Source organism: Oncorhynchus gorbuscha, linkage group LG23, assembly GCF_021184085.1.
Source record: "Oncorhynchus gorbuscha isolate QuinsamMale2020 ecotype Even-year linkage group LG23, OgorEven_v1.0, whole genome shotgun sequence".
Taxonomy (NCBI): domain Eukaryota; kingdom Metazoa; phylum Chordata; class Actinopteri; order Salmoniformes; family Salmonidae; genus Oncorhynchus; species Oncorhynchus gorbuscha.
Genome location: NC_060195.1, coordinates 47,874,091 through 47,889,172, shown reverse-complemented (window position 1 = coordinate 47,889,172; position 15,082 = coordinate 47,874,091).

Here is a 15,082-nt window from a genome sequence, read left to right as displayed (position 1 = left end):
TTTATTTTATTTTATGTTATATATATTTATTTAAACCTAAAATGCCAGAATTATGTTGTCTTGGTTGCAGATTGTGACAAGCACATCCCTAGACTAGAGAATCATGGCATGGGTGTTAATGAATGGTTAAACAGTGCATTCGGAAAGTTTTCAGAGAGTATTACTTTTCCACATTTTGTTGCATGCAGCCTTATTCTAAAATTGCTTAAATTATTATTTTTCTTCATCAATCTACACACAATTCCCCATAATGACAAATCAAAACAGGTTTTAGATTTTTTTTGCAAATTTAGAGAACAAAAATAAAACAGAAATACCTTATTTGCATAAGTATTCATACCCGTTGCTATAAAACTCAGAATTGAGCTCAGGTGCATTCTGTTTCCATTGATCATCCTTGAGATGTTTTTACAACTGGATTAGAGTCCACTTGTGGTCAATTAAATTTATTGGACATTATTTGGAAAGGCACACACCTGTCTATATAAGGTCCTACAGTTGACAGAGCAAAAACCAAGCCATGAGGTCGAAGGAATTATCTGTAGAGAGCCGAGACGGGAATGTGTCGATGCACCCCCCTTCCCTGGGGAAGGGTACCAAAAAATGTCTGCAGCATTGATTTTGGTCCCCAAGAACACAGTGACCTCTATCATTCTTAAATGGAAGAAGTTTGGAACCACCAAGACTCTTCCTAGAGCTGGTTGCCCGGCCAAATTGAGCAAATGGGGGAGAAGGTCCTTGGTCAGGGAGGTGACCAAGAACCCGATGGTCACTCTGACAGAGCTCCAGAGTTCCTCTATGGAGATGGGAGAACCTTCCAGAAGGACAACCATCTTTGCAGCACTCCACCAATCAGGCCTTCATGGTAGAGTGGCCAGACGGAAGCCACTCCTCAATTAAAGGCACATGACAGCCGACCTGGAGCTTGCCAGAAGGCACAAAAAGGACTCTCAGATAATGAGAAACAAGATTCTCTGGTCTGATGAAACCAAGATGGAGCTCTTTGGCCTGAATGCCAAGCGTCACGTCTGGAGGAAACCTGGCACCTACTCTACGGAAAGGCACGGTGGTGGCAGCATCACACTGTGGAGATGTTTTTCAGCGGCAGGGACTGAGAGATTAGTCAGGCTTGAGGGAAAGATGAACGGAGCAAAGTACAAAGAGATCCTTGATGAGAACCTGCTTCAGAACACACAGGACCTCAGACTGGGGTGAAGGTTCACCTTCCAACAGGACAACGACTCTAAGCACACAGCCAAGACAACGCAGGGGTTTCTGAATGTCCAGACTTGAACCCGATCAAACATCTCTGGAGAGACCTGAAAACAGCTGTGCAGTGACGCTCCCCATCCAACCTGACAGAGCTTGAGAAGAATGGGAGTAACCCCCTAATACAGGTCTGCCAAGCTTGTAGCGTCATACCCAAGAAGACTCAAGGCTGTAATCACAGCCAAAGGTGCTTCAATAAAGTACTGAGTAAGGGGTCTGAATACTTATATAAATGTGATTTAAAAAAAATATATATATATTTTTGATACATTTGCAATCATTTCTAAAAACCTGTTTTTACTTTATCATTATGGGGTATTGTGTGTAGATTGATGAGTGGGAAAAAACTATTTAGGGTTGCAAAATTCTCCTAACTTTCTTGAAATTGGTTGGAACATTTGTGGATTTCCTGCTTATTCCCACCTGATTTCAGGAATATTCCATCTGAGATTTCTGGAATAACCTGTGAATTTTGGAAAAGTTTTGCAAGACCAAGCTGCATGCTCTCTTCATCAATGGAGAACGAGTAGAGCATACTCGTGTGCCATAACAGTGTCTCTTCCATGACTTGTTTAGTATAACAATATTTACATTTATTTGAGACATTTTCCCACAAAGTGAAATCAGACAATCAGTTTGCTCTGAGTCTGATAGCAACAAAGATCAGCGAGAATATAATGACTTTTTCTCAGAGGTAGCTTCGGTTGTGGCATTCAGATGAGATAATAAATACAGAACAGACCAATTCACACATGACACAAATGCATTATAAACACATGAGAGGGTTCTGAATTAAGTTTCCACACAAAACAACACAAATTGTCCTAATGGGAGGCTAGGGTTGGTTAATCAAGTGGATCAAATCCCATATATCACTTTTTATCTTCAGAAATTTGACATTTGTCCACGTTTTTCCAAACATCTGTGGCTGAAGTCAAGGTAAAACAATTATTTTTAATGTTTAAGTTAAGCCACTGTTACCTAACTCAAGTGAAACCAAACACTAAACTGCCATTGGGCTAGGGGTTTCAAATCTGGTGAAGTTAAAGGGTTAAGGTGTGGTATAGGGTTGAAATAGGGTTAAGTTTAGTTAAGTTTAGGAATGAATTCAGAGTGGTTAAGGTTTGGGAAAGGCTTAAAACAGAAAAGCAAAAAACATTTGCCTGTCACTGGGATTGAACATGCAATGGAGTGTTGCTTTTACTTGGCTCACTGTTGCCCCTAGTGGCCAGTTTTGAAGGCAACTCTAGAAGTCCCTGGGACCCGAATGGATGTTTTGAAGATCACTAACCTTCCCATCACCGTTGTGCTGTTAGAGCAAATTAGCCAGGAAACAGACAGAAACATCTCATTTTACAATCACGAATAAGGCCTAGATTCAATCAGCATTAACCGGCGATAGCTGACACATGCATGGCTGATGTTTTGACTGTGTCAGAGGTGTAACTGTGTTGGAGCTGTCAAATTGGTGAGCATCTGCTCTTGTGATCCTTGTCACAAAGCCACACCCGTCCCAAACTCAGAACGAGAAAGTCTGTAGATATATATATATATATATATATATAGAAATAATGACGGTCAAATTTTAAAATCTTAAACAAAATAATGAGGATTATCAGCCTAATCGAGGTGTAGATTACATCTCAGTGTTCAATTTGAAAACAAGGCTGCATGGGATTTCTCTTAATTAGACTCTGTGCAGCCAATGTCCACTTTAGGTATAGGCTAATACTGGGAGCTGCTTGTGGATTTGATAGCTCTGACGGATCTCCAACACAGCCAAAAACAACGACAATGTGGTTGTCGGTTAGTGCGGATCTGATACAATCTAGCAATCTACGTCTCTCTAAGGCATTCCCCATTTATTTCCTTTAGTGTTGCAGCTAATTATCTCACATTGACATGTTAGCACCGCCGCAGATCACAAGGTCATTGCTCCCGCATGAAGTGGCCTTTATAATCCTAGCACTCAGACGATATCGTATCGGTTATAGAAAAACAACTTGCCCAAAACAATGGAGACTTGACTCAAGCTTGTCGAGGGGCTTGAATCATTTTTTTCATTTTGGCGCTTGGCTGAGGCAGTCTGGCCGCAGTATTTTCTGCGGTGAGGTCTGCATTGGCTGCTAATAGAGATCTAACTGATGGCTGAAGTCCCGTTTCCATGCTCCCCTCCTTTTATTGCGCCCCTGGCGTCTGCTGTAAAATAGAACTATAATCGCATTAGGCTATTCCACCAGGGAGGAGAGAGTGAGAGTTTACGGCTGAAGGGGAGGGAAAAAAATCTTTATTAAAAAAGTTAGGCACAGAGTAAAATTCAACATACTGTTGAGGCATGTTGAAAAATGGGGAAAGTGATAACACGGACAGACCTCAGCCTATATGAGACATATTATCCCTAAATAACCTTTCTTCATTAAGCTTTACACAATATCCTATAGCATAGATACAGTATGGTCTCTCTATCTGTTAATGGTCTATCTATTATTGAATAAAGTCATTATTTTCAAACAGAAATTATCATTATTCATATCATAACTTACTATCACTGTGATCAGGAATACATAGGGGCCAACATTATGACATATACATTCACAACGTTATGATGAAACGATATTCAATAGCCCAACCCTTGTTAATCATTGCATTGTCATGTCATGCACTCTATGGCACTCAAACCCCCCAGAAATGAGTGGCAGGCTAAGAAACACCCCAACAGACTGATGCTCTTTAATTTTTCTCTCTCTCTCTCTCTCTCTCTCTCTCTCTCTCTCTCTCTCTCTCTCTCTCTCTCTCTCTCTCTCTCTCTCTCTCTCTCTCTCTCTCTCTCTCGCTCTCTCGCTCTCTCGCTCTCTCAATCTCTCTCACTCTCTGTCCTATAGAGTTTCCTGGATGGGTGCTGCAGTGCATTGGATGCCTGTCTCCGCTGTGATAGCAGCCCTGGAGCCCAGATGATTGATGAAGGCGAGGGCAAGGCCGAGAGCTGGCAGCATAAAGCCCCATAGACGCCTCAATAAAGCCTGGCTAGTGGAGGGCCTGGGCCCGCTCAATAGCCACCGCCTACGAGGATTCAGGCAAGCAAGCAAGCGAAGAGGGGAAGGTGCTCTGTTGTTCCATAATCAATTTAGCCATTGAGCCACCAGCCGTCTGAGGCTAGATAATAAGTGCAGCGACGAATGTGTGTGTGTGTGTGGGGGGGGGGGATAGCAGGGAGTGGAGGGCTGGATAGGCCCACAGGAGGGGAGGATGTAGGGAGACGCATACAGTTCACACACAACTGATCGAGGAATTGAGGGAGAGGGAGATGGAGAAAGATGCTGATGATCACGCAGCTTCCTCCAGGGTAGAAGGTAAGGGATGATTTGCATATCAGAAAATGCAGGTTTTTTGAATTTGCCTGAGTATGTAACACTTATATTCTTTATCTTAACATGAAAAATTGGTATTCTAATCTAATCGAAGGGTGATATACTATTCAGGCAATATACTGTAGAAAACAAAGAGGCAAAACAAGACAACATCTGGGACAATACTTATCCCAAACGGACACCAGCTAATCAAAAGGCCTTCATAGAAGTGCCACACTTGCACCAAGCAACAGGAGACCAATTGGTCAGCCATTGACCCCTGCTCCACAGAGACCTTCCCACTGAAGCTTGGGGAATCCCTGTCATCCTGAAAATGCATTAGTCCCAATGGTCCACCACAGTGGCCAGACAGACCTCATGCAGGCCATACTAACCCCAGTGCACCACATCCCTCAATGGCACAATTAGGCTGCAATCATCTCCTACCAAGCCAGCTTTACACTGACCCCAGGCTCAGTGCAGCTACACGGTACACTGCAGTACAGCCTGGTTGGAGATGGAGGGATGAGAAGGAGGGAGGGAGGGAGGAACGGGGTGGAGTGATGGGCTTATGTCCTGTGGCTCCAGTCTGCCCTATGACACTTACTCCCAGTAGGTCTCAGATGCGTGGGAGTAGAGTTAGTAGAATGGACGTTGCCATTCAAGGCGATGTCTCATGGTAGCGGGACTATCTGGATGTTCTATTTCTATGTCACACTCGAGCTCTCCACTGATCCCTCTACCTCAGCCACTCAAACCCATGTAATTGAATTGGAAATGAAAGGAGTTTCTAAGATAATGTTAATGTTCCCTAGTCATTTAGGATGGATGCCCTCTGATTTATCCTAATGGTTGTATTATGTACAATACAATTCAAAAGTTTGGGGTCACTTAGAAATGTCCTTGTTTTTGAAAGAAAAGCTATTTTTGTGTCCATTTAAAATAACACCAAATTGATCAGAAATACAGTGTAGACATTGTTAATGTTGTAAATGACTATTGTAGCTGGAAATGGCTGATTAAAAAAAAAAGTAATATCTACATAGGCGTACAGAGGCCCATTATCAGCAACCATCACTCCTGTGTTCCAATGGCACGTTGAATTAGCTAATCCAAGTTTATCATTTTAAAAAGTGAATTGATCATTAGAAAACCATTTTGCAGTTAGGATAGCACAGCTGAAAACTGTTGTCCTGATTAAAGAAACAATAAAACTGGCCTTCTTTAGACTAGTTGAGTATCTGGAGCATAAGCATTTGTGGGTTTGATTACAGGCTCAAAATGGCCAGAAACAAAGAACTGTCTTCTGAAACTTGTCAGTCTATTCTTGTTCTGAGAAATGAAGGCTATTCCATGTGAGAAATTGGCAAGAAACTGAAGATCTCATACAACGCTGTGTGCTACTCCCTTCACAGAACAGTGCAAACTGGCCCTAACCAGAATAGAAAGAGTGGGAGGCCCCGGTACACAACTGAGCAAGAGGACAAGTACATTAGAGAGTCTAGTTTGAGAAACAGACGCCTCACAAGTCCTCAACTAGCAGCTTCATTAAATAGTTCCAGCAAAACACCAGTCTCAATGTCAACAGTGAAGAGGTGATTCTGGGATGCTGGCCTTCTAGGCAGATTTGCAAAGAAAAAGCCATATCTCAGACTGGCCAATAAAAACAAAAGATTAAGATGGGCAAAATAACACAGACACTGGACAAAGGAACTCTGCCTAGAAGGCCAGCATCCTAGAGTCGACTCTTCACTGTTGATGTTGACATTCATTTCTCAGAATAAGACTAGATGGACGAGTTTCAGAAGAAAATGATTTGTTTCTGGCCATTTTGAGCCTGTAATCGAACCCACAAATGCTGATGCTCCAGATACTCAACTAGTCTAAAGAAGGATTCTTTAATTGGGACAACAGTTTCCAGCTGTGCTAACATAATTGCAAAATGGTTTGCTAATGATCAATTAGCCTTTTAAAATGATAAACTTGGATTAGCTAGCACAGCGTGCCATTGCAACACAGAAGTGATGGTTGCTGACAATGGGTGTCTGTACGGCTATGTAGATATTCCATTAAAAATTAGCCGTTTCCAGCTACAATAGTCATTTACAACATTAACAATGTCTACACTGTATTTTTGATCAATTTGATGTTATTTTAATGGACAAAAAAAATGATTTTCTTTCAAAAACAAGGACATTTCTAAGTGACCCCAAACTTTTGAACGTTAGTGTACGTAGAACCATACATCTGGTATGTTCTAATCAATTTGTTATACTGCGTCTTACAGGGGATGGCAGTTTTTAGAAGAGAGGTTGTTGGACAATTTTTCGAGAAAACATCATTTGTTGTCTCTGTAATAACTACAAATCTATGTAGCCTAATAAAGCTAATTTTCTTATAAACTGTGTTGTTTTGCTTTCATCAGCAGCATAGCCAATACAAAATGGCAGACCAAACCGTGAAGTTGCCCTTCAAGATTTGTGTTTAACATTCCAACAGGTTGATGAAACCATCAAAAATCAAGCGTGTCTCTGTTCATTTATGTTTAGCGAAGAAGGGGTGGATACACGGGGTCCCTGTAACTCAATTTCTCCTCGGGTTGTAATTGTTTAATTGGAGGGATTATTTAGCAATGGGGAAACCATTCCAACTGTTCTGTCAGAAGGGGGAAATCTGTCTCCGTCTTGCTCACGTTGCCAATCAATTGATAAGATGATGGATTTACATTTGGATTTGCTTCTCAATGATCGAATCAAATAATCAATAATCATATTTAAACCCCAGTGAATAAGGGTATATCATAAGAGTAGGTATTTACCATGGTCTAATAGGGGCATTGTGACAGTAAAATCAGTAGCTTAAATGGAGCGTGATGGTAAATTGAATATGTATAGGCCTACACTCCTGTGTCTTAGTTTTAAAACATTATCATATAGAAAGAGAAGGGTAACAATACACAAATCGGAATGTTTGACAATGCTATTTTATTCCATTGTCATACAAACAAAACAAACATTAATATCACATCATTGCACAAGTACTGCATATAGCATAGTAAACATGTATTAGATCACAGCGATGGGCATTGGTCAAAGGATGATGTCATAATAGCGTATGTAGACCTGTATGCTTTTGTTTGGGTGTGTTGGCGGGGGTTACTAAAAGGCTAGCGAAGATTCCAGCCACCAGCACAGGCCACATGAGGAAACATTGGCATGGGAGGCAGAGAATAATCAAGAGCTAATCGAATTCCCATGTTTGATAATGGAGGCCAGGCTAATTTCGAAGAATTCCAGGCAAATTTTTGCAAATGAAAAAGGATTGCTCCTGACATAATGGCACAGTGCAAGGCAGTCTCTAATGAGATGTAATTTGTCTAAGAGCCTCTCTCTTTCTTTTTCTATATCCCTCTCTCTCTTTCTCTTCACTCCCCACCCTCATTCCACTCAAGGCTCAGGTTCACAGCAGAGAATACCCATTATTCCTCCGGCTCTCTCGTTTTCTCCACCTCCTGCACTCATCGGCTTCTTCTCTCTTTTCTTGAGGAGGAAAAGGGAGGGGGGGAGGTTGGGATGTGTGTGTGTTTTTCATAATTGTGTGGCTTTGTTGTTACTTGAGAGAGAAGGGGAGATGAAGAGATAACGATCGGGATATGTAACAAAGTTCAGGTTTGTGTGTCTGCGTGAGAGAGGTTTGGGAGTCATTGCTACCGTGCATAAGTCAGCTATGATCCTTTGTATTATGTCAAATGTAAACGCATTCATCTGTTTGCCATATAGCAAGTAACATAAAGGCCTAGCACACATAAGCATCCATGCACAACTAGTCACTCTGAGATCGAAGAACAACCAGTCAGATACTTCCACTCTATGGGTGGAATAAACCACCCTCCCTCCTCCTCTCCAAACCACCTCCCACCTCCCTCCCCCTCCTCTCCAAACCACCTCCCTCCTCCCAACACAGCCACCAGCAACTGGCCTGGCCCCGGCATTCCTGACAACTTCCATAAATTATTGGATATTTTCATATTTCAAATTTCATCTGCATTCATGCGGCGCGGCCCGGGCCGAGTGGAGCGTCGGTCGGGCTACCATCGGCGGAGGAGAACAGGACTCCTCGGTAGCATAGCGGCTCTGCTCTGCGACCGGCTGCCTGGCTCAGCCGCACCAGAGACCCCAGCTAATTGAATTATATCCCCTGATTAGATTATCCTTGTGGCAGCTTGCTGCCAATCTGAAGTATGGGTGCCTTCTATCCTACTTAACCCTTCTGCCCCCCCCCACCCGCTGCTGCTGTTCTGCTGCAGGCACACACACACACAGCAGCACAGGCAGAGTGACCAATATATTCAGGGGCCGTCAAAGTTGGGCAGTTTTGTTATTTTTCTTTTGCATTGTCTTTCCCTGTAAAAGGGGCCATCTTTCACCGCCTGGTCCCCACCGTTTGTTTGCCCGCCCTCCGTCCGTCCCTCCCTCTTCGCCAAACAGCTACTCTTTGCACACTGGAATCAAATTACTCTTGTTTGTTTTCAGTCCCCCCCCCCTTTTTTTGGGGATGGTTAATGTGTTGCCTGCTATTTTGGGAATGGGTTTTAAGGGGTATAGTTGTGAGATGTGGTGCCATATCACCATGTGAGGCCGATTTGGTGTATGGCCCACATTATTTGATGTTAACATATTGCCCTAAGCAAATTTTTATCAAATAATATAGACATAAAAGGTGCGATGTTTAGTGATATGAGGTTGTTCAATGCATGACAGTAAGCTGTGCTTGTTGATGGAACCACAGCTATTCTTACATGTTTTTGACATGTTATATCTCAAAATATAATAACTAGACCCGTTCTCAGACAGCAGCTTGTCCAAAAATTTGGTTGCTTAACTTGAAATGTATGTGTCGGTGTCCCCCGTAACCTTGCTATAACACAGTATCAAAATACCGGCCAACCTTCATGAAAGACCTGGTTCCTGCCCTGCCATGCTGTACTTGCCACATTTCAGCTTCACTCCCATGCATAACACAGATTAATATGTGCTGTCCACTGAGGAGAGATCATGTTGTGATGTAATTATTATCTATTGCTTCCTGGAATTGTATCAGGTCTCTTTTGAACAATAATCTCATGTTGAATGTCTGGAGCTGGGTCCTTTCAATGTTTATTGTTCTCCGCTCTTGTAAAAAAAGCAATTGAATTGAAGACTGCACTATTGGATTTTTTTTGCTCTGTAGAATAAACGGAAATTGTATTTTTCTTTGCTGGAAATTAGCAATACATCTTGCTGAGAGAGAATAAGAAGACAAAGACATAGAATAGAATAGACCCTGAGTATTGGAAAGGGGGTGTTAGATTTTTAAAAAAAGTTGGAAGATGAAACAACTGGTTGGAGTCATACAGTAGACATACATCATGTTGAAGAGATTTATTGACATGTGGAGTTAGCAAATGTCACAAAAACCTGTGCGTTTTCATATCGTCGTCAGTTGTGTTACTGTCTGTACGTTTATGACATTTTAACTACAGGGCCTGCTTGAATCAGAATTCGACTCGAAAAAAAATAAACATGGAGGGGGAAAAAATGGCGACATGTCAGAATAGTTGATATTGTAAGAGACATTCTTTCACTTTATTGTGGTTCTAGATTTGGTTATGTTTTTACTGTTTTTACTACTATGTTTTCCCTTTTACTATATCAACTCAAAAAGGGTTCTTAGACTGTCCCCATACGACAACCCTTTTGGTTCCCGGTATAACTTTCTTTGGTTCCAGGTAGAACTGGAACCAAAACTGTCGGGGGGGGGGGGGCAGGAAGTTAGTCTGACATAACTCCCCTGTTAGGGAGAAGGAAGTGAAGGGACCTGGCATGCGCACAACACCCGCAACTCTCTGAACAATCTCAATGCTCCTGAAACCACAAGCCATCCATCCAGGCTTTCCTGAGTCACTTTTCATAATTATTGAATTACATTCCTTGCAACCCATTAAGCAGGACATTTTCTTCTTAGCCACCTGCTCTTCCCCCCTCCTCCACTCCATTTTACGCCATCAATCTTTCAGCGTTACCAGACCCCTAAAAGCTTTCTGACTGGCCTATAATGGGGGACACCGTGGGGTCAGGGGGTGCTATAGGACAGGACTGTGTGCTCAGGAACTGTGATGCCTCAGCATTTGGGTGGGGGTAAGAGAAGAGGGGATAGTGGGGGTGAGAGGGGGGCAGTGGGGGTCACTCTGTCAGTCTGGACTTCTGGCGGTGTGGCTGGTGGGGAGCCTGATTGGAACAGGTCACTCACTGTGTGGTTGTGTGGACCCATGCTGGGGAATACAAAGTGTGTGTGTGTGTGTGTGTGTGTGTGTGTGTGTGTGTGTGTGTGTGTGTGTGTGTGTGTGTGTGTGTGTGTGTGTGTGTGTGTGTGTGTGTGTGTGTGTGTGTGTGTGTGTGTGTGTGTGTGTGTGTGTGTGTGTGTGTGTGGTTTGGTCAGCATTCTGGTATTATGACGATGTTGTCTTGCGCCTCGGGGCACTCACGGGGATGATGGGGACATTGACCCCCAGTGTCAGGCTGAGGCTGCGACAGACAGGGTGCCAGGCTGAAGGCATTATTGTGCCACAGGAGCCATAACTTTACCTCTCACACACACAGTGGAACATTTAGGGGACGACTGAGAACACAGCTACAGGTGTCGGATCTTAATTTGACCAGTTTCTCACAACAGGAGAATAATCCTGCATCAACAGGAAATGAGAATTATTGTATGGATTATAATTAACTGACATTTCTTGAAGGGGTTGATGCATTTTTTAGTTATGGCAAATCAAGTTTGACATATTAAGGAGAAATGACAAACGTTTGCCTTTTTAAACCTCGAATACACTACAAGTTTGCATTTCCTGCTTAGTTTATGTGTAGTGGATCAGCAGCAGCATATTTAATAAATGCAGTATGATTTTTATTTATGTTTTATTTCACCTTTATTTAACCAGGTAGGCCAGTTGAGAACAAGTTCTCATTCACAACGCCGACCTGGAATTGGTGATGTGTTATGTGGTGTATGCCACTCTGTGGTCTGTTTTCTTGTATATGGATTGTGTGTATTTGGTCATGTTGTCCTGTTTGTAAACCAAATTACCAATGGGGATACATAATGATTGACAGTTTATCCTTACACCAATATGGAAGGTTCACAATTACATATGAGTGAGGTGAAAACTAAAGTAGTACGTTGGATGATTGATATAAGCAACACTGACCTTTTGGCATATAAGGCTCTTGGCTGTGTGTGCTGTCCAGGAGGTGATTTCTACATTTCAGTGTTAAGTGAACTTTAGGGTAAAAAATGGAGGTTGGTCTCTGCACACTTGGATAATGCCTGGTTGTCAATATCCCTGCGCTGGAAATCCATAAGCCCAAACGGATAGGACTGTTTAATTTATCCTTGCGCAATACCCTAGATGCAGTTGCACCCCTAAAAACTAAAAATGTTTCTCATAAGAAACTAGCTCCCTGGTATACAGAAAATACCCGAGCTCTGAAGCAAGCTTCCAGAAAATTGGAACGGAAATGGCGCCACACCAAACTGGAAGTCTTCCGACTAGCTTGGAAAGACAATACCGTGCAGTATCAAAGAGCCCTCACTGCTGCTCGATCATCTTATTTTTCCAACTTAATTGAGGAAAATAAGAACAATCCGAAAATGTATTTTTGATACTGTTGCAAAGCTAACTAAAAAGCAGCATTCCCAAAGTGAGGATGGCTTTCACTTCAGCAGTAATAAATTCATGAACTTCTTTGAGGAAAAGATCATGATTATTAGAAAGCAAATTACGGGCTCCTCTTTAAATCTGCATATTCCTTCAAAGCTCAGTTGCCCTGAGTCTGCACAACTCTGCCAGGACGGCCTCCCGGGTGGTGCAGTGGTTAAGGGCGCTGTACTGCAGCGCCAGCTGTGCCATCAGAGTCGCCGTGGGGCGACGCACAATTGGCCTAGCGTCGTCCGGGTTAGGTAGGGATGTCCTTGTCTCATCGCGCACCAGCGACTCCTAACCAAGGTTGCCAGGTGCACAGTGTACCCTCCGACACATTGGTGCGGCTGGCTTCCGGGTTGGATGCGCGCTGTATTAAGAAGCAGTACGGCTGGTTGGGTTGTGTATCGGAGGACGCATGACTTTCAACCTTCGTCTCTCCCGAGCCCGTACGGGAGTTGTAGCGATGAGACAAGATAGTAGCTACTACAACAATTGGACACCATGAAATTGGGGAGAAAAAGGGGTAAAAAAAATACTCTGCCAGGACATCGAGAGAGACACTCAAGTGTTTTAGTAGTATATCTCTTGACACAATGATGAAAGTAATCATGGCCTCTAAACCTTCAAGCTGCATACTGGACCCTATTCCAACTAAACTACTGAAAGAGCTGCTTCCTGTGCTTGGCCCTCCTATGTTGAACATAATAAACGACTCTCTATTCACCGGATGTGTACCAAACTCAGCAAAAGTGGCAGTAATAAAGCCTCTCTTGAAAAAGCCAAACCTTGACCCAGAAAATATAAAAAACTATCGGCCTATATCGAATCTTCCGTTCCTCTAAAAATGTTTAGAAAAAGCTGTTGCGCAGCAAATCACTGCCTTCGAGAAGACAAACAATGTATACCAAATGCTTTAGTCTGGTTTTAGACCCCATCATAGCACTGAGACTGCACTTGTGAAGGTGGTAATGGCATCAGACCGAGGCTCTGCATCTGTCCTCGTGCTCCTAGACCTAAGTGCTGCTTTTGATACCATCGATCACTACATTCTTTTGGAGAGATTGGAAACCCAAATTGGTCTACATGGACAAGTTCTGGCCTGGTTTAGAACTTATCTGTCGGAAAGATATCAGTTTGTCTTTGTGAATGGTTTGTCCTCTGAGAAATCCACTGTACATTTCGGTGTTCCTCAAAGGTTCTGTTTTAGGACCACTATTGTTTTCACTATATATTTTACTTCTTGGGGATGTCATTCGAAAACATAATGTTAACTTTCACTGCTATGCGGATGACACACAGCTGTACATTTCAATGAAAAATGGTGAAGCCCCAAAATTTCCCTTGCTAGAAGCCTGTGTTTCAGACATAAGGAAGTGGATGGCTGCAAACGTTCTACTTTTAAACTCGGACAAAACAGAGATGCTTGTTCTAGGTCCCAAGAAACAAAGAGATCTTCAGTTGAATCGGACAATTAATCTTAATGGTTGTACAGTCGTCTCAAATAAAACTGTGAAGGACCTTGGCGTTACTCTGGACCCTGATCTCTCTTTTGACGAACATATCAAGACTGTTTCAAGGACAGCTTTTTTCCATCTACGTAACATTGCAAAAATCAGAAAATTTATGTCCAAAAATGATGCAGAAAAATGAATCCATGCTTTTGTTACTTCTAGGTTAGACTACTGCAATGCTCTACTTTCCGGCAACCCTGATAAAGCACTAAATAAATTTAAGTTAGTGCTAAATACGGCTGCTAGAATCCTGACTAGAACCAAAAAATTTGATCATATTACTCCAGTGCTAGCCTCCCTACACTGGCTTCCTGTTAAGGCAAGGGCTGATTTCAAGGTTTTACTGCTAACGTACAAAGCATTATATGGGCTTGCTCCTAACAAATCTCTCTGATTAGATCCTGTCGTAAATACCTACATGTACGCTACGGTCACAAGACGCGGGCCTCCTAATTGTCCCTAGAATTTCTATGCAAAGAGCTGGAGGCAGGGCTTTCTCCTAGAGAGCTCCATTTTTATGGAATGGTCTACCTACCCATGTGAGAGACGCAGACTCGGTCTCAACCTTTAAGTCTTTACTGAAGACTCATCTCTTTAGTGGGTCATATGATTGAGTGTAGTCTGACCCAGGAGTGTGAAGGTGAACGGAAAGGCTCTGGAGCAACGAACACCCTTGCTGTCTCTGCCTGGCCGGTTCCCCTCTTTCCATTGGGATTCTCAGCCTCTAACCCCATTACAGGGGCTGAGTCACTGGCTTACTGGTGCTCTTTCATGCCGTCCCTAGGAGGGAGGCGTCACTTGAGTGGGTTGAGTCACTAATGTGATCTTCCTGTCTGGGGTGGTGCCCCCTCCTTGTGGGCCATACTCGGCCTTGTCTCAGCATGGTAAGTTGGTGGTTGAAGATATCCCTCACGTGGTGTGGGGGCTGTGCTTTGGCAAAGTGGGTGGGGTTATATCCTTCCTGTTTGTCATCAGATGGGGCCACAGTGTCTCCTGACACAACTTTCATTAATCTGCTGGCTATGCCCTCATATTATCAGGTATGAAGGTAAGACTCAAGTGCAGACTGTGTGAAGTAACAGTGTTTATTGTAACAACAGCGGCAGGCAAACGACAAGTCAAGGCAGGCAGGGGTCGATAATACAGGCGGGTGGGTACAGGGTCAGGACAGGCAAGGGTCAAAAACCAGGAGAACGAGAAAAAGCGAGGCTGGG